The sequence below is a fragment of the Nothoprocta perdicaria genome, unplaced genomic scaffold, assembly GCF_003342845.1.
Source record: "Nothoprocta perdicaria isolate Ctin4 unplaced genomic scaffold, notPer1 scaffold_47, whole genome shotgun sequence".
NCBI classification, from domain to species: domain Eukaryota; kingdom Metazoa; phylum Chordata; class Aves; order Tinamiformes; family Tinamidae; genus Nothoprocta; species Nothoprocta perdicaria.
In genome coordinates this window covers 1435516-1459577 of record NW_020455721.1, presented here as the reverse complement: position 1 = coordinate 1459577, position 24062 = coordinate 1435516, and the positions used below count along the sequence as shown (strand labels likewise).

General features: G+C 49.3%; 1 protein-coding gene across 3 annotated transcripts in view; it reads right to left on the bottom strand.

Moving 5' to 3' along the window:
- The window catches only part of ATXN1 (ataxin 1), a 183238-nt gene that overhangs the window by 27078 nt on the left and 132098 nt on the right, over nt 1–24062 (bottom strand). The window contains exon 1 of one of the 3 annotated variants that reach the window (XM_026047048.1): nt 11972–12013. The exons of the other annotated variants lie outside the window; for them this stretch is intronic. The gene's annotated coding sequence lies outside the window, so the exon portion shown is untranslated. Of the gene's footprint in view, nt 1–11971; nt 12014–24062 lie in introns of those variants that run through there. 3 annotated transcript variants of the gene reach the window in all.

Sequence of the window (24062 nt, the reverse complement as noted above, 5' to 3'; positions counted from 1 at the left end):
GTGGCGGCAGGAAATTCACTCCTGCCTCACATCTCCCTCTACACTTGCCATTTTTAGGGACTCCCTTGTCTCCCACAGAGTGGAAGGGAACAGCGGGATGGGGAACACAATTTGAGGTTCTCTTTCTGCTCATCCCCTTCTCCAATCAAGGGCTGATGCATGCTGACAGACCACGAGGTTGCACGGCTCTTACATAAATGTCAGCATTGATCCTCCATGGCAAGGAGCAACCTGGTGGAATTTAAAAACACGGATGAAGTTCTGGCTCCAGCAGAACCTAGATGGTAAAACTATGGATATTTTACCTCAGGGACTGAGTACCAGACCTCAAACTATAACAGAAAAAGAGGGAAAAAAAACTGTATAGAGAGGAAAGCCTGGGGGACCAATACACTTGTAGAGGAGAGTCATTTTTACGTGGCTTTCGAACCTGTTCCAAACACACTTATATCCCTGCTACTTGGCATTTGTTATGCTTGTGTTATATATATATATATATATATATATGTATGTATGTATATATACATAATTTAGAATTATTTAAGCTTTGGTAGAAAAGTAGACAGACCTTTGCTCAGCGATACCACCTCCTGAACTTCATTCCTTTATTTATTTTTTTATTTTACACTCCTACACAGGACTCTAAGGAATTTCTCTAGGAGAGTTTGCTTGGAGTTGAGTAGACTAATATGATAAAAATGCAGTTGTCCTCCAAACTCGTATAAACAAATCTATAAAAGCAAACAGCAGCCTTAGAATATAAACAAAATGATTCTCAATTTTAATTTTCAGATCCTTTCCTTATCTAGTAATGAATTTTTTCCCTAGCAGAGACCTTTGCCCAGGCCCAAGCGGAGTGTTTCTAATATAGATCCTGTTACTGGATATCTTGTGCTCTCTCCAGCTGCCGGAGCCTTTTAATTCATTTGAGGAGGGGTCAAGGCCGGTGTTTCTCTGTGTCCTGATGTGGCAAGGCACTTCAGTGCATATTTACTGGAAACGCTGGGGAATCAGCCCGTGTAGAGGCCCGTCACCGGGAACGAGCAGCGTTTCCGCAGTGGGGACGTGCGGGCTTCAGCTCTTGGCTGCATGAGTCACCGAGCCTCCAAATGTGTGTCACTGTGCCGGGCAGGTCGGGGAGGACGCTGAGGAGGCAAAACCCCCACTGAAGCGCATGGAAACCCTGCATCTGCTGCACGGCACCATGTGCAGCTCCAACATCAGAGGGCAGAATGACGGGAAACCCCAGAGTGGGTATATTCACGTAGGTGGCTTTTTAGGAGGGCTTTTTATTTTATTTTTAATTTAAGAGTACGTTTTCTGCCTATATCTGCCTTAAGGCAACCATGCGACGTGCTCCTCCTACCAGGGAAGAAGACATTATTAGAGCCCGAGTTACATGTGTTCTGCATTAGCGTGACAAGAAAGTGACAGAACTGTTTCCTGGGAAACAAGCAAAGTTGTGACTGATGCATATTGTAAACTTTCTGGAAAGAGCACACTTTTTTTCTTTTTTTTTTTTTTTTTCCCTTTTAAGTAAAAAAAACATATGCAATAAATACGTCCTTTCCCTAGCGCTGCTTTGTACAATGTGGTGCTCCAGATTGGGTTTTCCGAGCTGACAAAGGGCAGAAAGCAACAAAATGTTTACAAAACCTTGACAGCTCCCAGGGAGAGTTTTTGTTTTATTTGCTGGTATTTGCTATTTATAAGTATCTGGTCACACACTTATGTTGATTTCTTTTTTTAAATTTAATCCCACCACTTAAAATACTTTCTCTTTGGAAGAAATAGCTCACTGGTTAGAATGGGGACACCTGCATCTTGTTTCAAACTCTCCATTCGCTTGCTAGGTAACTGGGGATATGCATATATATATATATATATATATATCTTTAAGCATAAGGCACCTATTAACATTTTTAACAGCGGAAACCTGCTCATATCCCAGTTGAGTAAGAACCCTTCTTATTTCTCCCACTTTACAGATTAGAACAAACATGTCGAGATCTTCAGAGGATGCTGCAAATTGGAACTGGCAGCAGGTTATATTAAAATGTCAGATAGAAAGCTGTGGGGCTGAGGAAAAGATACGTAACCCGATGAAAACTGGCTGAGGAGGGATAGGGGATGTGAACAGCTGAGAGCTGCTACCATTTCATTTACCAGCACTGAATTTGAGTCAATAGCTCACCTCCACTACACTTGTCCTGGCAAGCTTTTATATGCAAACTCTTATTAGCCTTAAAAAGAAAAAAAAGGAAAAAAAGTCTTTATTCAAATGAGGAGTTAAGTTTCATCAATCATTAATTACCACTGTTTGCTAAAAAAAAAAAAAAATGCCTTTGCACATTATTTAATGTCAATGTTTAATTGACTTTAAAAAGGAAGTTATATTTTTTAAAGCCCTGAATCTGAAAAACAAATGTTGACATTCTATATTCTCATAATAATGATGACGATGATATAATTTAAAACGTACTGAGTAGAAAAAGCTTGCAGTTTCTGTCTGTACCAGTACTTTCAGGGCAAGGCTGTATTTCAGATTCATTAAGAACAGATTTTACTCTTGAACCTTGTTCCCTTGTGTTTGTGAAATGACCCTGATCACATGGATTAGCTCAGCAATCCTAGTAAATCATCCCAGTTTGGGTTTGTTTTAACATTGCTTTTCTCTCATCCTCCACTTCTGGTACACTGTCCCTGTGTCACCCTGAAGTGCCACCAAGGAATTAAAGAGGAATTTGTGGGGAGGGCAGAGATAAAACAGAAGGATAAAAGCAAGAAACCACTTGCCTGCAATCCTGTTGGTGAGGAAAACACTTTACAAGGCTACCTTGTGGGGAATAGGCTCTACCCCATGGCTAGAAAAAACCCTCCATCCAGGTGTTCAATAAAACCTGAAAGTAGAGAACACTGTTTTGGAAGCCAAACTCATGTTCCACAGCACGTTAGAAAGCATTTCTTCTGAGATTTCTGTAGACATAAGAGTGTTTCACCCTTTTGCCTTTCAGCAGAGTCTTAGGAAGAGGTTTGCTCAGATTGATAAAACTCCAGAACAGAATAGCCTGGCAGGGATCACAACAACTGAGCCTGTAATAAGGAATACAGGGAACGTATTTTATACATGTTTATTCTAAGGCCGAAAATTCTACAGGCTGAAAATTAGGGGATTTGAAGGATATATTTCCTGTTATACTAACGTGAGGTAAGGACAGAAACAACAAAGAATATACATATTTTTAATCTGTTTTCTTAATGTTTCCTCTTTTATCTCCATTTTGTTTAGCAGTTTTAATTTGTACAACTGACCATGTGGATGACTACTATTAAAAGACCTTGGTGTTTACCTAGAAGCAAAGGAACTTCTCTAGGCTAAATCCTGCCCTTCCTATTGCAGTAAAATTAAGGGAGGGAGGGAGGGAGGGAGGGAGGGAGGAAGGAAGGAAGGAAGGAAGGAGCATAAAGGCTAAAGCAAGAACATGAGGCAACTTCTTACAGAGCCTACGGACTAAGGGCAGTATTTTCATGGACTGGAGGGGTACCAAAGCTCCCAACCTCAAGCAGAAACCCCTAATGAAGTCCCAGTGAAAGCCTGTGCTTCTCAGGCTATTTGTAGAGGTTGGAGAGAGTTTTCCTTCCGAGGTCATCACCCACCCTCTGCTGGCAGGGACAGTCCCTTGGGAGAAGCGCCCACCTGCAGATGGCCATGCCTCACCTCCATGTAAAACTCCAGAAATCTAGCTGCATTAGAGGATGGGAAGCATGAAATAGCGCTCTCCCAGTTTCTCCACATCTTATCTGACCTAATATCCCCCAAAGACAGAGCTCCAAATATCCCTGCATTACTTAAAGAGGTTTTTGGGAGGGAGTGAGAGAGGTGGCTGCATATCCTGTTCTCCCTTCACCCACTCACAGGGCTCTGGGCCCTTTAGGTACTGCACCCATTAGGCATCCTTGCGGTCTCCACACTCATCCTGTTTCAGAGAGAAATGGTTTAACAAATTACAACCTTTGTTTCTATAATGTGCCCTGATTAAGCCGATAGGATATTGGCTTTCTTCTTTTCTGCAAAGTCATGCCACAGCAGTTTCAACAGGGGATCAAACATGGAAATCTGAAAATGCTCCAGACCCTGCTTGGCAGAAGGAGGCCCATGCAAGACTGTACTATGAAAGCTGTGTCTAAGAGGATGGGATGGAGCTACAGATGACCCAAAGGAGCCTACAGTGCCCCAATACCACTGAAGGAGGATATGTGATTGCTCAGAGGCACTTAGGGTTGCTTTCAGTGCCTCTTAAAGTAGGGCGAAGTTTGGTCCAAGTCATTTAACATGAAGCCCTCCTGTAACCTGCATGTACTTGAGCCGCTTGCTCAGCAACAGAGGATCTCAGCATTTTTAAGCAATCTCAAAGGAGCTTTAATTAAAACCTATAAAATGGTCCTATAACTGGAAAAGAGCAAGTATATCCATAGCTTCAGATTTGCAGATGCATGGAACAGGCCAACAAAATGTATTGATTAATGCATAACAGGGGAGATGCTGGGTGCACAGGGGAGGCCCGTGCACACAACAGGACAAGTTCTGACCTAAGTTACTAGAGATTTCCATCTGCCATTGACTGAGTGTTGACTAGAACACTCAGCTTCTGGGCGTGACTTCCTCCTCAGGTCCTCACAGCATCAGGAAGGGTCAAGGAAGCAGCCTGGAAGCGCCTGGAGGGTTCCCCACCCGCAGGCCGCCGAGGCCTCATACAGGCCCCTGCCTCCCTTACTGACACAGGCCGGGGCCGCAGGAGGCATCGCGGCAGCTCTGGTGAGCCCAAACCACCTCAACAGGTGCTTGGCGCCCGCCGAAAGCACCCCCTGCTCCCCCACGATGAATGCACGCCGGGTGCGAGCGGCACACGCGCCTCTGTGCGCGGGCAGCAGGACGCGCGGAGCTGCCAGGGCGGCCGCCGTCCCCTCGCGCCGCCGCGCTGACGTCTCGGGGGCAGGCAGGGCACAAACCCGGGGCCAAGCGGGGCCGGCGGCGCGAGGGGAGGCAGCGAGGCGGGCGAGTGCCGAATCAGCAGCCGGGCGGCCTGGGGGGTTCCGTGCTCCGCTGCCTGAGAGGGTTCACAGACCAGGGGAGAAAATAGATTAATTACGTGGCCTCCGGAGTGCCCGGCTGAAGTCATCCTTCCTCTGACAGCCTCCTGCCTTCCTGCAGGGACAAGCTGCTTGCTCCATACGCTGCTAATCACAAGGCAGGAGCCGTTTATCGCTCCAGATTTAGCAGTTGGAAATGGCAAGCCAGCCTGCTGCCTTGGGAAGGGAGGAGAAACTCAGCCACAGACTCCCCCTCCTCGACCCCAGCTCCACACCCGCCGCGGCGGCGCCGTCCCCTGCAGGGGGGACAGCTGCGGGGTGACACGTCGGGGTGTCACATCGTGAGGGCTGTTTCCCCTCTGTGCATCCCTGGAGATGAGCACAGCGCCAGAACAGTGTCTGTCCCCTCCGTGTGCAGGCAGAAAGGCAGGTCAGACCCGGCTGCCGGGAATGAAGCGGGTTACCTGCAGGAGAGACAAAATTCCATCTCCCTCCAGCGCTGCCTTGGGCTCGCAGCCGCCGTTTCCACACCAAATGTGCCGGCGTCGGAGGAGGTGCTGGGCAGGTGAAAGGGGATGAAGGCAAAGCACAACCTGCACGTCACGGCAGGGCCATCCTGCGCTGTGGGCAGCGGGGGAAGCGGGGCCCTGGGCCCCCTGGCCGGGCATCTTCTTGACAATGAGGGCAACAGAGCACTGGCACAGGCTGCCCAGGGAGGTTGTGGAGTCTCCTTCTCTGGAGATCTTCCAAACCCGCTTGGACGCAGCCCTGTGCCACATGCTCTGGGTGACCCTGTGTGAGCAGGGGGGTTGGACTAGATGACCTCTGAGGTCCCTTCCAACCTTAACCATTCTGTGAGTCTATGATTCTATGATCTCTTGCAGGCGACGACGCAGGTGCAGGCCCAGGCTTCCCACCACCAGCAGCGCTGGCCACATCCCACCATTCCTGCCCCCGGAAGCACGGCCCAAGCGCGTGGAACAATGGAAGGCAAGAAGTAGTCAGTGCTTTTTCTTTTTTCCTTTTCTCTTTCCAGAAGTCACACAGCAGTGCCACCAATCTACCTACACCTTCTCTAAGCTACCGATGCGAGGGAGAGCGAGCCCAAAATAGCGCGTTCATTCCCCCCGCCCCCAGAGCGCACAGGGACCGGAGCACCCGAGCTGCGGCCACACTGGGGACAGCTTCAGGGCTGGCAGACCACATTTTCACTGCCCCAAAGGGCTGGTGCCTGTGCATGGCGAAACCACGGCCAGCAGCAGCAGAGCACACACGTAGGATGTGTCACCAGCCGTGACATCCTCTGCAGCCACCAGGGAGCCCAGGCCTCTCGCGGGGGCAGCACTGGTTCCGCACATGGGGAGCAGGGTGTTCCCACAGCCCTGCCCGTTCCTTCCCCTCCCTCTGGCTATGCGAAGGCCACAAAAGCCCCAGCACGTGCACACTGCTGCCCGGCTGCAACAGAAACGCCACGTGTCCCAACACAACAAGCAAATGCAGCCACCTGGCCACCTCCAAAACCTCATGGCAACGACCTGGATTGCAATCCATTTTCATGCTTCCTAGATAGCCCTTTCTCTCTTGTGCTCATACTGCTTATGCTCATCAGTCCGTACTCCAAGGCAGACTGCGGAGCTCCTGTGCACAAGGTCTTCTTTTTCTCCTGTTACGCCTGGCTCTTCCAGGTTGGCCTGCTCCCCCTCCAATGTGCCTTCCAAATCCCAGAGGAAAAGGCAAAAATAATCTACTGCAGTAAGCAGGGCAAGAACCTGATGCCTGTTTGCATTTGCAGGGCTGCCCTGATGGCTCCAGTGCCACAGTGCACGGGCGTCACCATTGCTCCGAGTCCTGGCCTCCCAACCTCTTCTCCAGCCTCCACACTGTTAGCCTGAGCTCCCTTCACCCTGAGGCTTTTCACAGCTGCAGTGGGGTTCACAGGCCTCCCATTCATCGCTCGCCTGTGCATTTTCCATGGGAAATCTGTAAAAATTTAGAGCATGACGTGCACAAAAGGCACAGGGCCGGCAGGGCTACCCAAAGCCCATGGCACCAATGCCATCGATGAACCTCAGTCCTGCACAGAAGGTGCCCCAAGCAAAGCAAACTGTTGATCTATGTAAAGAAACATAGAAATAAATTTACAAAATGGATTTGTCAACATCAGCAAAAAATCTATGGGTTGTATTTTAGAGGTCTGAAATCTGTTCATCAATATGGATGGAAAAGTTCAGGCTAAAATCTTGTAGGGGAATGAACTGAGCAACCATTGCCTGAAGGTCTTGATCTTCAGCCCAATTTAGCAAAGTCCTTAAGAGTGTGATTAAACTAACCTGGCCAGCAAGGCATGCAAATATGTGCTTTATTTCCAATAAACTGAACGGATGTTAAGTGCAGTGCAGAAACACGGCCCTTCCATGTGCACAGGCGTGACAGCCGTGGGGAGCGCGTCCCAGCCGCCCTCCTCGCTCCTGCAGCAGATCCTTTCCCTTGTAGCCTGATTCTACCAGGCAAACAGCGTGGGAAGGGCAGCCCCACGGCCACTGCAAATCGCTCCTTCCTGCTCGGCCTGCCCGTTCCCCTCTTTTCTGGGCCGCCTTTAAGCAAGGACAAAGCAGCAAAGCATTGGAAAGCCCTGGCCCAGCACACAGTGCCTGCCTGCCTGCTCACGCCACTGCAGCAGCAGCTGTGGCTCTGCAGCCCTGCAGATGCAGCCTGCCCAGGCTAGCTCCCCGCTCACACCATTGATTAGTTTGAAAAAAAAGAACACCAGAAACCCTGTTTACCACAAAAGCGTTCATTTAATTTAAATATCCACGGAGACCTCGGATAACATGCTTCATGGGTCCCATTCTCAGACTCATAATGATCAGCTCAATCCCCTGCAGCCCCAAATCCCTTATTTAACAAGCACCTTTGGATCCAAGCACAATACTGCACAGCTGACAAAGCAGCAATTAAAAAAAGATATTTTTACGAGATAGGGATGGTGAGGGAGTCGTCAGAGATACAAGTGGCAGAGCCCTGTGCTAAACAAGGACACCGGGCAAGTACGGCTAGCCCAGCCCCTCCATCATTTGGAGGGGAACAGCCTGCCCCACTGTCACTGCAGAGGGACCGTGACCGTCACCACGGGCAAGAAAAGCCCCCAACTAGGTGACTGCCGAGAGAGAAGAGCCCCTTTCTCCCGGCTGCCGACCTCACCGTTGGCACCGTCACCTGGACCTGGTGCTGCTTAGATCAACACTCCGAGCACCAGTCTGCTCCCGGCAAGGCTGCACTTCTCGGTCAGCCGAGGAGCAGCTCCCAACCTCAGGGCTAATGCCCGGATCCCACCTCGCAACTCGAGAAACGATCAGCGCTGCTGCCCCTAGGCAGCCCAGGGGTTTCCTTATGCAAGAAGCTTTCACAAGGCTGGGGCATGGCAGAATGGCTTTTGCCACTTGAGCAGAACTATTTTGATTGTCTAAGTTTCAAAATCATTTTTTTTTTCCCCTCAAAAATGTGGCATGGTAAAGCATCTAAATGATATCTGAAAGGTAATTTTGAGGTAAGTCACAATCCCTATGGTAAAAACATACTGAAAAGAAATGCTCCCATAACACAATGCTCCAAACATCTTAAGATAAATGATTCTTAAAGTCAAAATCCTGGCTTTTGCAGGAAGGATTCAATATTTGGACTTGGGTCTAGGTCTAAGACTTTAGGTCATTACTGGGAGCACAAGAGAGCCAGGATCGCAGAGGAATAAGTCTAGGCCAGTTCTTCCCTCTGCTGTTACTACTCTGCTTATATGAGACCTTTTAAGGTTACTTATGGCATCAAGAGCCGTAGCTTTTCTAAGCCAATTTATTAATAGCTTGCTTAAAACTCAGAGAGAAGGGAAACAGGCAAAGAACTCATCCAATACAGTTTCGAACAAGGGTTTCAAGCAACAGAGCCCAGCCTTCGCCACTGCTAGGAAATGATCCGTAGTTAAGAAAGAAGGAAAAAGACTCACACAGGCAGAAGAAAAGCTGCAAAGCTGAGAAACTAGGAGAAGCCATGTAATAAAATTTATTATTAAAAAAAAAAATCAAAGCAAGAGCACTAAAGGAGCAGGCAGTAAATCTCCAGGATTAGGAAGGAGAGGTACAGATTCAAGAGAGGTGCGCTGTGTGTGGGTACAACTTTAGAAAAGCTACAACACAACCACCTATCTTTATTTCTGATGCCAAGGAACCACCACAACCTGCCCCAGGAGAGCTGCAAGGCGTCCGGGTGCCGCTCACGTCAATGGGACCTCATGGTGCTCTGCGAGGGGCGGGATGAGGTCCCTGTCACACTGCGCTGGACTGTCCGGGCAAACTTGTGGGAGGAATCAACAGCAGAATAACCCCGTAGCGCTGTCCTACACAGAATCCTTCACATTTAACTGCACTCTACCAGCTGTTGAGGATAGGGAAAACTTTCAGCACCCCAGGCTGCAACCCCGCCGAGTGATGCAGAGTTTCCAACGCTTTTGACCTCCGCGCTGTTTTCCTCAGTTGTTTCACGTGCGCTCGCAGCCACCAAGCAGCTCCTTTGCTGCGTGTTTCGGGGGTGCTGGGGATCTACCCTCTCTGCAGCGACTGCGGGTGCTTTACTGGAGAGGAACCAGAGCAATTGCAGGGCCTGGGGGGCACTAACTGCCCTGTGCCGCTGCAATCACTGCATCCACCACCACTTGCCTTCTCACCCCAAGCCCACGGGATCCAGCACACAGGTAGGAAGGGAGCTCCGAAGAGGGAGCGTTTGCTCCAGCTGCCGCAAACTCTGCCGGTTTGCGGCACAAACCGCAGCACTGCCGGTGCCTGCTCAAGGGACACGGCTGGACGGGATGCTTGGAGGCCAGGCTTCATCCTACGGAGCACAGCAGCGCCCGCAGAGAAGCAGTGCATGTGCATACAAATAGAAAAGACCACAGGACACCTGGTTCCGAGCGCTGCTGCTAGCCTGTTCCTTTCCAGACCATTAATAGCACGCCAAGCTTCCCAGAAACAACAGCGAGCAGCAAGGCTCTTCCTCTCCTGAACGATAAAATAGAACAGCAAAGCAGAAGCAAAGAGTGATTCAATTAGCCCCAGATCCTTTTGATAAAGGTTAGTCAAATAAGCCACGTATGGGAGCTCTCTGAGTCTACAACATTTCTGCGCCGTTATTTGTAATAATCTGACACCTCAGATTGCAGAAGGTGCTACACTGGGTACTAATAGCACGCTTATTATTAGATTTTCTGCATGGTTACATAAGCCTGCGAAAGGGGAAAAATGTAAATGATTCAAGAAGATATTCTTCTTGCGGTTCTCAAGAAGTCTTTAATATCTGAAGATTGAAGAACAACCCTCCTGGCAAGAAACAATCAATTTTTATGCTTCATTAAAAGAGTTCTTTCAGTACTTTTAAGAAAGTGCTTATAGGCAAGCCAAGCAACGAATATATGTATTTTTTAATCTAAACATTTTATGCAAAATGTTGCCCTCAGATCTTGCAAATTCTTCTCCTAAAATAAAATTAAAGCAGGCAAGCAAGTTTGTGCTTTTCTTTCTTGCTTGTAATCTAACCATGATCTGAGGACATCTCGCCCTATCTAAACCTAGCTGCTTGAGAGAGACCATGAATTTTTTTAGAAAAAGGACCTAAGAAGAGCAAAAGCAAGGGGGTTATGTACAAACCCTGCTAACGCCGAGGCAGGCAAGCTCTGGGCACAGCAGCAGCTCTTAGGGCAACGTCAGCCTAACCAGAACAGGTTATCCATGTCCCTGGCACCAGGGGTACAAGAAGCCGTCCAGCTCCATGACCACGAGCACATCTTTTCACTCTGAAAGGCACAGGTCCTGACAGCAATCTGCTAAGCACAGGCTTATCCCATCCCGGGAGGACCTTTTCCCTGCCGCCAGCCAACGGCACGCGCTCATCCCAGAGGCACAGCCGCGTATGGGGCGGATCTAGGCCCAGGCTGACCGCCCTTTGGGAATACTGCATCACACGGCGCATGCCGAAAGAATGCCCGGCCAAGCCACGGCTATTACCCCAATGTATCCGGCCTGGATTTGCAGGTCACTTAGCCAGTGTGGGGAGCACACGAAGCAGCAGGCGCAGGAAGGGTTTATTGTACGGCCCAGCATCTGTCCTTACCTGCCTGTGAGCAGGAACCTAATGTAAGGGCCACATGGCCTCGCACTTTGCTGCTGCGCAAACGCGTGTAAATGCTGCTGTATTTGGGAGTATAGGGTCTGCTCACAGCTTTGCTAAGGAACATTAATCATACAACACACACGAGTTAAGTAGGAGGCTGGCTCACAGGCTGATGTGAGCAGGAATTGCTGTTCTCTTCCCTGTAAAAGTGAACGGTATCTCACAAACTTACATTTTGGAGGAGTCAGCGCTCTTGCTTTCATGCATATGGAACGGGCTCCTAGCCCAGGGCGAGCTTCTGGCAGCAGCAGGGAACGGCGTGGACATCACCAGCAGAACAACAAGTTTTGCTGCTGCGCTACCAGCTCGTCTCCTCAGTCCCAGATCACCCAGACAGTCTGGCAGATGGCCTACCTTGTCCTAACAGAAGTACTGCAGCCGCAACTCAGTGCAAACGCACACGCCGTGACCTACAAGACCTGTTAAACTTCCCAGAGGAGGAGAGTTTAAGGGCATGCTATCACTGCACTCTACTGCAGAAAAAACAAAACTACCACAAAATTGCTAAGCTTAAAACTACCACAGAATTGCTGAGCTTTTGCAGACAGAGTAAACCTTGGCAAGAGTTTTTAGAGCCTGTGCCCTGGTTCCGGTACTGTAGGCCAAACGCAACCTGGTTTCTTTAAACTACAGTAGCAATGAGTTATGGTCCACCTCCAAAACATACCTTAGGTAAGAGGGCCTCTGTCACTGCAGAAAAGCTGGGGTGCAAAAGGGTGCTGTAAGAGACAAACATTCATATTATATTTGAACATATTATGTATATTCAAACATATACATACTGTAGAAGCAAAGGTGCATGTTCTAAGGTGTCCCTCAGAGTGTAGTTGCTCCTAGCTTGTGACCTCTATTTGCAAGAAGCACCTTGCAAACGATTTTGAGTGCTGCATCCATGTCCTCAAACCTCCACGCCGACTCCTGTAGCTCTGTGAATACATTGATGTTTTCCAGAAAGCTTTCTTTCTGTCCCCACCATGCTCCAGAGGGCTTACAGAAAATATAAACGGGCGGAGATTGCCCTGCACATGCACCAGAGTGCATCTGAGTTCCTGCTCTGTTCACAGCTGAAAACAGAACTTGTGAGCACTAGTATTTTCAACCATGCATTCCTAAATTAGGCTTCTAAATTCCTTTTAGGAACACAAAAAAAAATAAATTGCCTGATTTTTAGCTGGGCTGTGCAGCTGCACATCATTACTTACACAGAAAACACAGTTGTTCAGCACCTCTGAGAACGAGGCTGTCCTTATTTAGGTGCCTAACTTTAGCCACCCATAGAAGAGCCAAGTTAAGCCATTTTAAGCTTCGCATCCTCTTCAAAGTGTCACGCTCTTTTTATACACAAATGCTACAGCTGCCTACATCAGGGAACTGAGAAAGCGAAACAGTGTTCTGGGAGTCACTTGTACCACCAGCACTCCAGATCCAAGTGATGCCATTCAAATGGAAATGAGGTGCATTGCAACTGCAGGGTTACTTTACTACTGTTGTTCAGTAGAATCGCATTGCAAGGAGTCTTTTGGCACTTTTATTTGCAAAGAGCTGCAAAAAAAAAAATGCCCCTAGGAATGTGGATACAATGTGTTGCATTTTAAGTTTTGGAAACAGAAAAAAAAAGTGTGTGCAAAACCAGAAAAACAGGCTTCAAAGCCTGGAAGCGAGGTAAAAGATCCTTTTGAAAATAGAGCTCTCAAACTAGAAAGAAGATGCTTGCTAGCTCCTAACATAGATAGGAGACACTTGCATTGTTGAGTGTGTATGAAGCAAAAGAGAAATAATGTGAAATGTCTCGAGTAACATAATATACTTAAACTGAATTTGTAAATAGGGTTATTACATTAATTATTTACAGTCTTGCCCTAAGAGAAAGCAGATTTTTGTGCACATATGCACATTTAGACTTTTTATGCATTTAGAACTGCTGATATGAAGAGTTTTGTTCTTCGCCTTACAAGAAAGGATCTAATTCTCTAGTTCTGCCTTCATTTACACTGACCTAACCCTGAAATCCAAGAGCTACATTGCTGTACAATTACTATGATCACGAGGAAGAATATTCTAAAATTATCCTTTCACTAGAGAGCACAAAGCCTGAAATCCTCCATGCTTTTAACACCGTTTTGTCAGTACTGGCATCTCTGCACTGATGGCATTTCAGCCAGTGAAACCTAGAAAAAAAGCTTTGTGCTTTTACCAAGCCGAGTATCTTACAGCTTTTCGCCTTGGCAGTAGGGATGCTGTTAACAGTAACGTGGCAATATTGCTTGGGGACATTAAATAGAATTAGAATAAAAAGGCATTTAGAAAGAGAGCAGCAGAATAAAGTTCCTGCTACATAAAGGCTGATACAGTGCATACAAGCAACATGGCAGGCTGCTAAAAAAAAAAAAAAAAAGGAAAAGTGGTCCAATATTTCAGATACTGAACTAACGCATAGATCACAGGCGTATTTATAATGGAAAAGCCTCCCTGTGCTCTGATCCAATGAATGCAACTCAGCATCCCTGCGGAACCACGCATGAACTTGCAAACTCGTCTCCAGGGCACGCTGGTGCAGGGACAAACCCAAGCATCTCCCCATGGCAGAGCTCGCCGTCCAGAGCTGGCTCCGACTCCCCCCAGTACTTCATTCCCACCGGGGCAGATGCCTGGGAAAAGAAGGCAAACGAGGGATGTTTGCAGCAAAGTCCCCTCTTGCCCATGTGTGGTGGCCCTGGACATATCCCTGCACCTCCCTGCCAGAATGCCGAGGGATGGCGGCTCCAGAGAAGCAGCCCCACACTCCGGTGATCCTGTGCCTACCTCGTCTCTTGAGGGCTTTTAAAGGGTATCCTGGTGAAGACCTGGCTTTCCTGCCCAGGATGATAGAGCAACTTCCAGAGGGAGCAAACTGCAAAGGCAGCTCCTTCGCACAGGGCTCCAGTGGGATGAGGAAGAGAGCAGGCCCAACTCCTGCATTGCTCCAGCTCTGCTTCCCTAGGACAGATATCAGCACCGTGCTCAGGCGCCTACCTGCACCCAGTGAACATTCATCCGGGCCAGCCGGAGCATCCTCAGTCCCTGGCCTGGCTCCCAGCTCCCGAGCGCTGCTCACACTGGGCATGGGGTGACTCCGCGTGCGCGGGCCGCGGTGGCAGGATGAGCTGCCCCCGGCATGTCGGGATAAGGAGGTCGGGTGCTCCCAGAGCTGCCCCGAGGCGATGGCCTTTACCTGACCTGTTCCCAGACCTTCTCGCCCCACGATGCTGCCATGGGGTCTGAAGAGGACTTGGGGCTGCACAGCCCCTCCTGCTGCCCCTTCACCTGTGCTCCTAGCCTGCACTCCTGCCTCTTAGCGCTTACAAAGCCCACCACAAATCCCTAAGGAGACGCACAGAAAGCAAGGCAGACCAGAGCCGCCTTCCCGCGAGCCCCCGCGGAGCGGAGCCTCTCGCGGCGGCGCCAGCTTTGCAGAGCCGCTTTAAATATCCCCCCGCCTCGCTCGGCACGCAGCCTGCCGCCGCGAGGTGCTACGTACACACGGCTCCGGGTGCTGTCTGCGTGCGAACATATGCTCCACAGCTCCCTACTCCGACACACGGCAACGAGCACACGGATCCTTCTTTGAAACTCCCTCCCCGCGGCCGCCTGGGGCAGCCCCCGTGCCCGGGTGCCGTGAGGTCCGGCGCTGCCCCCTTCTCCGCGGGCAGATCCGAAGCGGTGCCAGGGCGCTCCGGCCTGCACCCTGCACCACACGCAAGGAGCAACGGGATTTTTAGGAGGGGAGAGCCCTGGAGGCAGCGCTCTTGCCAAAGCACCACGCGGCAGCCGAGGTTTCTCAGTGCCCTCGCTTGTCATTCGGTGCTCTCTTAGGCGGCTAGATGTTAACGGCAAAGAAAGGGGGCCAGGCTCCTTGGGATAATGTATTGGATGGCGACAAAAATGTTTCCATGGAGCTTTACAGCAAAACACAAATCGCTGCCCTTTATCTGATGTGCACACATTTCATACTTGCAATATGTCTAAAGTGATTTTATGACTAAATCCTGGGAAAAATGCAAAGAATTCTTGGCGAGAAGCATACTTTTCCAGTAAAAACACAACATGGCTTATTAACTGCGGCACTTGGAGGAGGCTACTCAACATGAAGTGCATTTTGTTTTTAGCTCAGGACTGAAAACATGTGCTTGGACATACATTTTCTTTGGCTTCGGGTACCAATCTCAGTGACTCTCTTAGAGGGGTCTCCAAGCCCCTTTAGTCCCTCAGTTTAAAGGTTCTCTACCGAACAGGCCCGGGGATTTCAGCTGAAGACAAGGTTAAAAAACCTCCCGACTTTTTCAGAATATATTAAGCAGAGGGAACGGAAACAAAAAGCTCCATTAGGTGCCTCGTTAAGATTTCTGAGGTTGCTGATGGGCCACCTTGTTATGGCAACGCATTTCAAAGCCCCTGCGAGAAATGTTAATTGTGGCAGTGGCAGGGTGGGGACCAAGCGCAAGGAGCTGCAGGAGCAGCACTATTAGTGTTACCCTGAGAACAGATTATGCCATTTCCATTCTATCTTTGCATTCGGGTGGGTGTAGGGTGATGTGACTCTGAATGATGTCAGATTACCCAGCCTACAGTTCTTTTTTTTTTCCCTTGGAAAGAAGCTCCTTCCTCCACTTCTCCAGCAGGAGGGCTTGTAAATGCAGTGCCTAGGGAACCCGAGCTCCACCAGGCTCTGCAACGAGCTCCACGGGATCCGCAGTTTCTTCAGCTGCAGTGCTAGGAGGCAAGTGCTCCTTGAATACCTGGAAGCACGGGAACGCGCCCGTTTGCTCTCATGAAATTGTGGGAGCTGATAACAAGGGCTTGTTTCCTGGATTAACCCCCGGGAAACAGGATTTCACTCCCTGGTGTGGGCTGAAATCCAGGCGAGCGCGGCACATTGGCAGGCAGGTCAGAGCGCCACTCCTCTCCCGGCCCATTAAAATACTACCTCTAGGAGCTGTTGCCTCCAACGTGCGCCCAGCACCGCCAACGGGAAGAGTGCGGCTCAGCCCAGCGTGCCCGGAAGGTAACACTATGGCACGGCCCACCCTGGGCAAGGTGGTCAGCAAAGGGTCCCAGTGCTGCCCTTTGCCTTGAAGCGGCTGCGGATCCGATCTCTCTGCTTCCCTGTCCCTCTGGAAGGCTGCGCGGGAGCCCGGCATGCACAGGGATGCGGCAGCCTTGGCCCCCCCGGCGCCCAGCACAAGCGGCGGCCCCAAGGAGTCTGGCCACCCACCTGATGTCCGGGCACAAGTCAGAGTGTCTCCCAGCCCCGGCACAGCGCAAAAAAAGCCCGTTCCCCACCTCATTCCAAGGCATTTCTGCCAAACACCCCACTGGGTCGTGCTGGCACCGGCCCCACAGAACTTGGTGCTCTGCTCGCTTTGCTTTCAGCAGGCTGCATATTTGCTCTGCTCTGCAAAAAGATCTGGCTAGGCTTTTCAAAAATTACTAGTATTTGAAATCTTTTTTAATCACTTGCACTAAGCTGTCCTGTGTCATGGGCAGGCAGGTGGGTGCCAGGGATTTCGCTGTCCTGTCCAGCTGTGCCTTTCCTGATACCCCAGGAGGGTATCAGCGCTGGGCTCCCCAGGACAAGAGGGATGTGGAGCTGCTGGAGAGAGTCCAGCGCAGGGCTACCAGGATGACCAGGGGCCTGGAACATCTGCCCTGTGAGCAAAGGCTGAGGGAGCTGGGCCTGTTCAGCCTGGAGAAGAGGAGGCTGAGGGGGGACCTGATCAGTGTCTATAAATACCTCAAGGGAGGCAGTGAGGAGGAGGGGGCGGCCTCTTTTCAGTGGTGGCCAGTGATAGGACTAGAGGAAACGGCCACAAGCTGAGGCACCAAAAGTTCCACAGGAACTTAAGGAAAAATTTCTTGACAGTGAGGGTGACAGAGCCCTGGCACAGGCTGCCCAGGGAGGTTGTGGAGTCTCCTTCTCTGGAGACAAGAGAACCCGCCCGGATGCCACCCTGTGCCCCGTGCTCTGGGTGACCCTGCTGGAGCGGGGGATTGGATTACATGATCTCCAAAGGTCCCTTCCAACCTTAAGCATTCTGTGATTCTAGGATTCTATGATTAGATTGGGCCTAGATTAAGAACCTCCAGCTTTTTGGAAGTTTTTATAAAGGTAGCCTTTAGAAATTAAAAAAAGGAACTGCACATGTCACCTTCAGAATCATTTGTTTCTTTTCTGGAAGGCCATGGTTATTGTAAAGACAGGAACTAGTATCTATATATATATTTTCCATCACAGAAAAATGAGATGCAACATTATTTCTCTTGGGTTAAGGTGCTAAGAAAGAAAACCACAACATCTAAAATCTAGAGGTTTTAAAATCTTTTTCTTAATGTCTTTATGATGTGCACTAAAGCTTTAAGAATTAACTCTGAAACTCTTTGAAAAATGAAGAAAAAAACCTCCTAGGTTTCACAACTCTTGCTGCAAATACACACCCTTATATAACCACAGGAGCACACACTCACATGCATACACTTTTCCAGTAGAAAAGTCTGCCCCAGGTCTGCCTAGTATAAAATAGCATGCAATATATTACTGTACTAGGAAGAACAGAATAAAACCCTTAAAGCACTTAGTTTTCTTTTTCTTTTTTTTTTTAAATGCAGTATTTAAAGGTAACGGGGAAAGGCAGAGTAACACCATCTTCTCTGAGGTGAGTCTTCTCTGGTAATTACAGACGTGTTGCTGTGTGTGCATGTCAGTGGAAAAGCCTCTTTATGGTACACTGAAACACGTATTTTTATTCATCACAAGACCGGCGTGTGGGTTTTTCCCTCGTCTGAATAATTCCGCTCCTTGTGATCATCCCTCAGCTTCTTACGTTTCCGTCGTCTTCTCCTCTAACCTTTTGGTGGCTGCTCTCTACCCTCGCGCCGCAGCTGCTGCTGAACCACTTTCCTGTCTCACCCAAGACACGAGTCTCAGGCCTGGCACAGCTGATGAGCCCCAGAGGGAGCTTGTGCCACGCGAGGCTGCTCCGTTACTCGCTCGGTGCCACCATTTACCTTTAGGGTCGCAAGCCGGGCCCACGGATACGCTGCCGCAAATGTCAGGCCGCGCTCGGAGCTGCCTCTCGCTCGCTTCCTCTCCTTCTCACATCTGTAAGGGAATATTCTTGCTGAGCCGCCGCAGTTTCTGCGGCGCTTGTTAATTCCTGTGCGCTCACCCTGCTCTGCAAAACAGCACTTTGCACATTAAGGGCTGCAGTGAAACATATGCAACTCCTCTCCCAGCATCTTCCTCGCTCCTTTATTCCTCTCTATTTTAAGCAGCTTTCAGCTGGGAACAATGTCAGGCTGACAGCTCTGGAGGCCGCAGCATTTCAGGGCGAGGAGCCAAGCGCGGCTCCCTGCTCGCTCCGCTGGGAGCGAGCGGCAGCTCCCGGCTCCCGTGGCCGTGATGTGGGGGCCGGCTCCCCTTCCAGGGCACCCAGCCGAGGTGCAGGGCGCCACAAGGCCAGGCCGGCGCCCACGGTGCCGCCCAGGGAGCGGCTCCCAGATCCCTGAAGGAAAAGCGCCACCTCCGGGCGCGGAGGGGCTGCCCTCCACCTCCACACAGCCCCGCACCAACGCGGGGACCGAAACATGTCCCAACACCAGGACTTCGGCACACGGAGCTCCCAAGGGACCATGGCAGGCCTTCCTGGTGCTTGGTCCAGCCAAATCCTCCTCAGGCTCCTTGAGGGCAAGGAGCAGACACCATAGGAGCAACGATGGCCACGAGCAACCCCTGAAGAGCTCCAAAGGTACCCACCAAGGAGGGGTCAATTCTCCACCTGGGAAACTGGTTTCACTCACCCAACCAAGGAGCATTAAACCTGCAAGCCCCGGCTCATTCGGAGGCTTCGGAGCCGCTCCTGCGGAGAGCAGGGCAGGGGGCCAGGGCTCCGGGCGCTGCAGGGAGCTTCGCCCCACGCGCTACTTGCTACGTTAAAGCCAAAGCACCGGGGAGACGCTGGTGCTTGAGAGGTGACCTTTGGGGAATCAGAGAACCCTTGAGGCTGGAAGGGACCTCTAGAGATCGTCTAGTCCAACCTAGAGCACATGGCACAGGGCTGCGTCCAGAGCTAAGCCTAGCGAGAGAAATGTCCATTTCTAACCTCAGAACTTGCCACAAATAACCCTAGCGCCAACCTCGATCCTAGAGCTTCAAATAACACAAAAATAATTACATATTTTTAGCAAATTCTACAGGGCTTATCAGAAGCACAGCTTTTGTTTCTGTCCTTTTAACAACTGCTGCAACTCAGCTTCATCTCGACCTTCCTATGAATTAGAAAGGCAACTCCCTCCCAAACACACATCCTCCCTTCTCACAAAGCAGGCTGCAGAAAAGAATCCCTGGAACATGTCTTTGATCTGCAAAGGTTCAAGGTATTCCTGAATTTTCGCTTCCTGTTAGCACACGCCTGTGCAGACACAGGGGATGCCCCGAATGCTCCATCCAAGGAGGCAGACGGGCAGCAAGAGCCCCTTGCAAAGCCGATGCATTTATGTGCATCTCCCAATGCCAGCAACGGATAATAAAAAAAGGAGTAAATCTACTGGTGAAAAGCCAGGGCGTTACTAAATGATAAAATAGACCTTTAAAATCTTGATTTTGGGGCCAAACCCTATTTTAGGGTTGTCTAAAGCAGCCAATCAGCAAGCGGCCACCTCAAAGGCGTCTGGTGACCAACTGCGACTTTGCCAACATCCATCACACCAATTGATCAAATAGAGTGTGCATCAGTCACTCAATACAGCAGAAATAAAGCCATTGTAATAGGATATGGTTTGTAGGATCAATACTTAAGGAAACAGGTGTTTCGACAACATATATTTCTCTCCAAATCCCTGCCTGTGACTGGGCACTTAGGTGGCGGCGGGAAATCATTACCTTTCCAAAGGCTTTCCAGAGGCACCAAAACCCATGTAAAAGCCAGCTGCGACATCAAAGCTGGCGTGAGGCCACACAGATCCTATCCTCTTTCTGGGGGGTTTTCAGGGAGGGAAAGTATCGGGGTGAAACACAGGCACTGCCAGGCCAGCCTAGCCCAGCCGCCGCACTGCAGCAAGGCTGCCGAAGCTCCTTTTTGTTTTTTTTTTTTTCCATCCAATCTTTTTCCAAACATTTTCCAAGTTTCACAGTATGAGCATGACCTGCAGGAAGCGCAGAGAAGGGAGTGATGGCTACAGTTTGGATGAAGACCAGGACCCGCACAACTACATATCTGCTTAGTCCACCCATGGAGCGGCAACGTGGAGATACCACCAGAAATCACTGCCGCTTTGGGGGAAGAAAGGTCAGCAGTTCCTTTCCAAAATGCTTTTTCTTCCTGAAGACAACCTAGCCAGCAGTGAAGGAAAATAATCAGGGTGCATAAGTTCCAGGTTTATTACCCAAAAAGTTCCCTATTTTTGACCATACATGCTGTAATCTTCCAGCCATTTTGGCGCTTCCACGAGGAAATCCCTATTCAAGCACACGCTAAACTACAACTCGCTCCAAAGTCCCCATGCCATTTCCAGCCATGGGCTGCATTTGTGCCACCCAGACACCAGCACATAGCTGGGGGAGAAGCCACATGGGCTGTGACACCGGGACCCTCCTCCCTAGGCCAGATCCCTTCCAGGCTGAGCTCCGTGTGCCCCTGCCTAAGGCAACGTGACTTCCAGCCCTTTCCAGGGGGTTATTCCATACTCCAAGAGATCTTACTAGCTGGAAACCCTTTCTGGATCTCAGCCTACATTTTCTGTGCTCGGTGTTATCCCGTTACTCCCAGTCACACTGTCTGGAGCACCCAAACCAACTCTTCTCCAAACATGGATATTTATACCTCTGGAATATGGGACTGGCAGTTATAACACCACACTGTTCCTCCACCCTCTTGCCTCTCATTCAGACAAACTGTACACATTTAATTCTTAGCATTTCTCCCCTTCTTTAGGCCATTAATCTGTCTGAATTCCCTGCAATTTGCCGAAGTCTTTCTGGAAATGAAAGACCCACGCGTGCCTGAACTTTGTGTATCTTAAAGCCCCGCTCTGATAAAAGACAGGTACTGTCTAATGCACACTCAGACAGAAACACAGCAAGCATCCTCCAAATTTATTCTTTTTGTAGAAAGATACTAGTAGAAAGATAGTAGCTTCTTCCAGAAAATAAAGAGCATTTGTCTTTCTACATTTCTTAAGAGAGATGGAAAAGGAGGAAACTGTACTTTTTACATATAAGAAACTAATTCCCAAATGCTTTCCACTGTTGCACATTCTGCCCTCCAAATGTTAAGTATGTATGTATTTATTTATTTATTTTTAATGATGCTTCCCTCTTCTAGTTCCTTAAGGAGGCTCATGTAAAGATTTCATGTTCTGGGTCTCAAAAATTGTTTCCCCGTTGCCTTCAGACACAGTTCCATGAGCTCCTCAAAAACATCTTCTTCATCCCTCACGCTCTACATTGGCTCCTTTTTCTTTAAGAAGTGGACACGAAGAAATGCCACAGACACACGCACTATGATACAGCCTATTTGCTGCTCTTTAGCATTTCAGAACTTGAGGTTCCTGCAGGATGACACACGAAGCCAGAGAAGGATGTTCCCTACGCACTAGGGCTGCAGGGAAAGACTCTGTCGGACACCAAAGTAAAGACTTGGCGACCTCGATGCGGGATTTTCCTTCCGCTCCCGCAGAAACGTTGTGGCTGATCCCAAGAAAGGATTTAATTGGCATTTAACTCAGCTCTAGGAAGCAGCTGCCCTGTCCCACAATGGAGTAAGCACTGTTGTCATGTCTTATACGTCGCATGCCCAGCAATTCTGTGTTTAACCCTGAAGACATCGAAAGACAAGAAGTATTCAGGAACTACTGGCTATTGTGGAAGAGCAGCTTCCCAGCTGTAGTTTGGAGTCAGATAAGTAAAGAACATGGTTTTGCAGATAGATATAAGCACATGTGATTTGTAGTCCCTCTTAACTGCAGCAAGAACAGCAGAAGTGGGGGGAAAAAAGAGCAGATACCACATCCAAATGCACTTTAAATCAAAAATTCTTCCACTGCAAGGCAGAGCAGGGAGCGGGAAAGCCCCCACAAGTCAATGCCACTTCCCCATAGGCAAGGTCTCTGCTCCAGGAAGACAACAGTGAGTGTCTAGCCTTGGAAGTCCTTTTATTTCTCGCAAATATTTAGGACATTTTCATAGCAAGAGAGTTGTAAGAAACTCAGCATGCTCAAATAACCACTGACACCCCTCCTATCTGTTTCACTTTCCTACCTTATTTGTATGCTTGCGATATCCAACACACATGTTTTTCCAGGAGTTAAGGAAGTCAACCAAAACACTGCTTTGCTTGCTCATTTCCCACCAACAAAGCCAGGTACGTGCAAATCTCCTGAACATAAAGCGAAACTCTTAGAGCCATTATGACATTATTTGTACCCTGAAGCGAGTCATAATTTGTATGCACCCTGCCAAGTACTTTCTGTCAAACCTGAAGTAATTATTAGGAAGTCTGAAAGCAGGTGTCACTTCTGGCAAGCTGTAAGATGGCTTTATATTCTCAGTTGCAACGGGATAAAAAATCATCCCGAAAAAGAGCATAGCAGGCTACTGCTTTACATCCACTTTATATGAAAAACGTTAACAGTTGCTGCTTGTACTTTTTTTTTCACTTTGGCATTTTAATTAAAGATTCATGCTACTAAAAGACAAAACCTAAAAATATGTGCAAAATCAATCCTGTTTTGCATGATTTTTATTTAGTTTCAGAACCACCTGTCAAGCCATCTGACCTGCGCTTGCATGTGCTGCAAGCCAGGCACTCCCGCTCGCTCCCGCCGCGGGGAAACGCATTCCCTGTCCCTCCTCACTCCCACGTAGGAACCTTGTGGCTCCTGGACCAATCTGTGCTACAGCACCTCAGCACAGAGGGGACAGCGACTGCTACGGTTGCGGGACCAAAACCTTTCCCAAAACGTGTTTCCCAAAACAACAATCATGAGATATATATATATATATATATTTTATATATAAAAACACACATACACACGAGCCTTTGGTTTTTCATTCCATACGTGATACATGCTGTGATTTAAAAGAAAGCACATGTGACTTTCGCAGTGGCATTTCGTGCTGCGACTGGAATCGCACGTGGCTGACAATGAGCGTTATTATGATGAGGAAAAGCATCCAGGGAAACTGCCCCTTCAAAGGGTGTTCTTCTTCCTTGGATAACGAACCAACGGCTCAACCTCAAATAGCAGTTGTATTTGGCATACTACGAGTTTAGGGAAACTGAAAATTTACTAGTGTATTTATCATGCAAGTTTATTTTATTTTTTTTCATTCAGCCACACACCCACATTCCTGCCAGTGCGGAGCTTGAAAAGGCTTTTTTTTTTTTTTTTTTTAATGAAAAACTCCAAACAGAAGAAAAACCCAGGCTACCACCTGCCTCTGCAAACCCTTTGCGCGCGCATTTGTGTTTCCGTGGATGATGCCGCTGACTCCGCTGCCAAGGGCGGCGTTCCGACACCACCGCATTCCCCCCGCTACGGCAGGGGCTGCCTCAAGGCACGGAGCCCGCAGCCCCGGGCACGTGGAGTGCTGTCCTCAGCGCGGGGCTAGGGACACGGCGCCGCATGGCTCAGAGCCGCTGCTCCTGAGGCTCGGGGCAAGAGGAGCCGATGGAAAGAGCCACCAGCCCGCAGCTGCCGCGCGACCGAGCGCAGCACAGGGATCC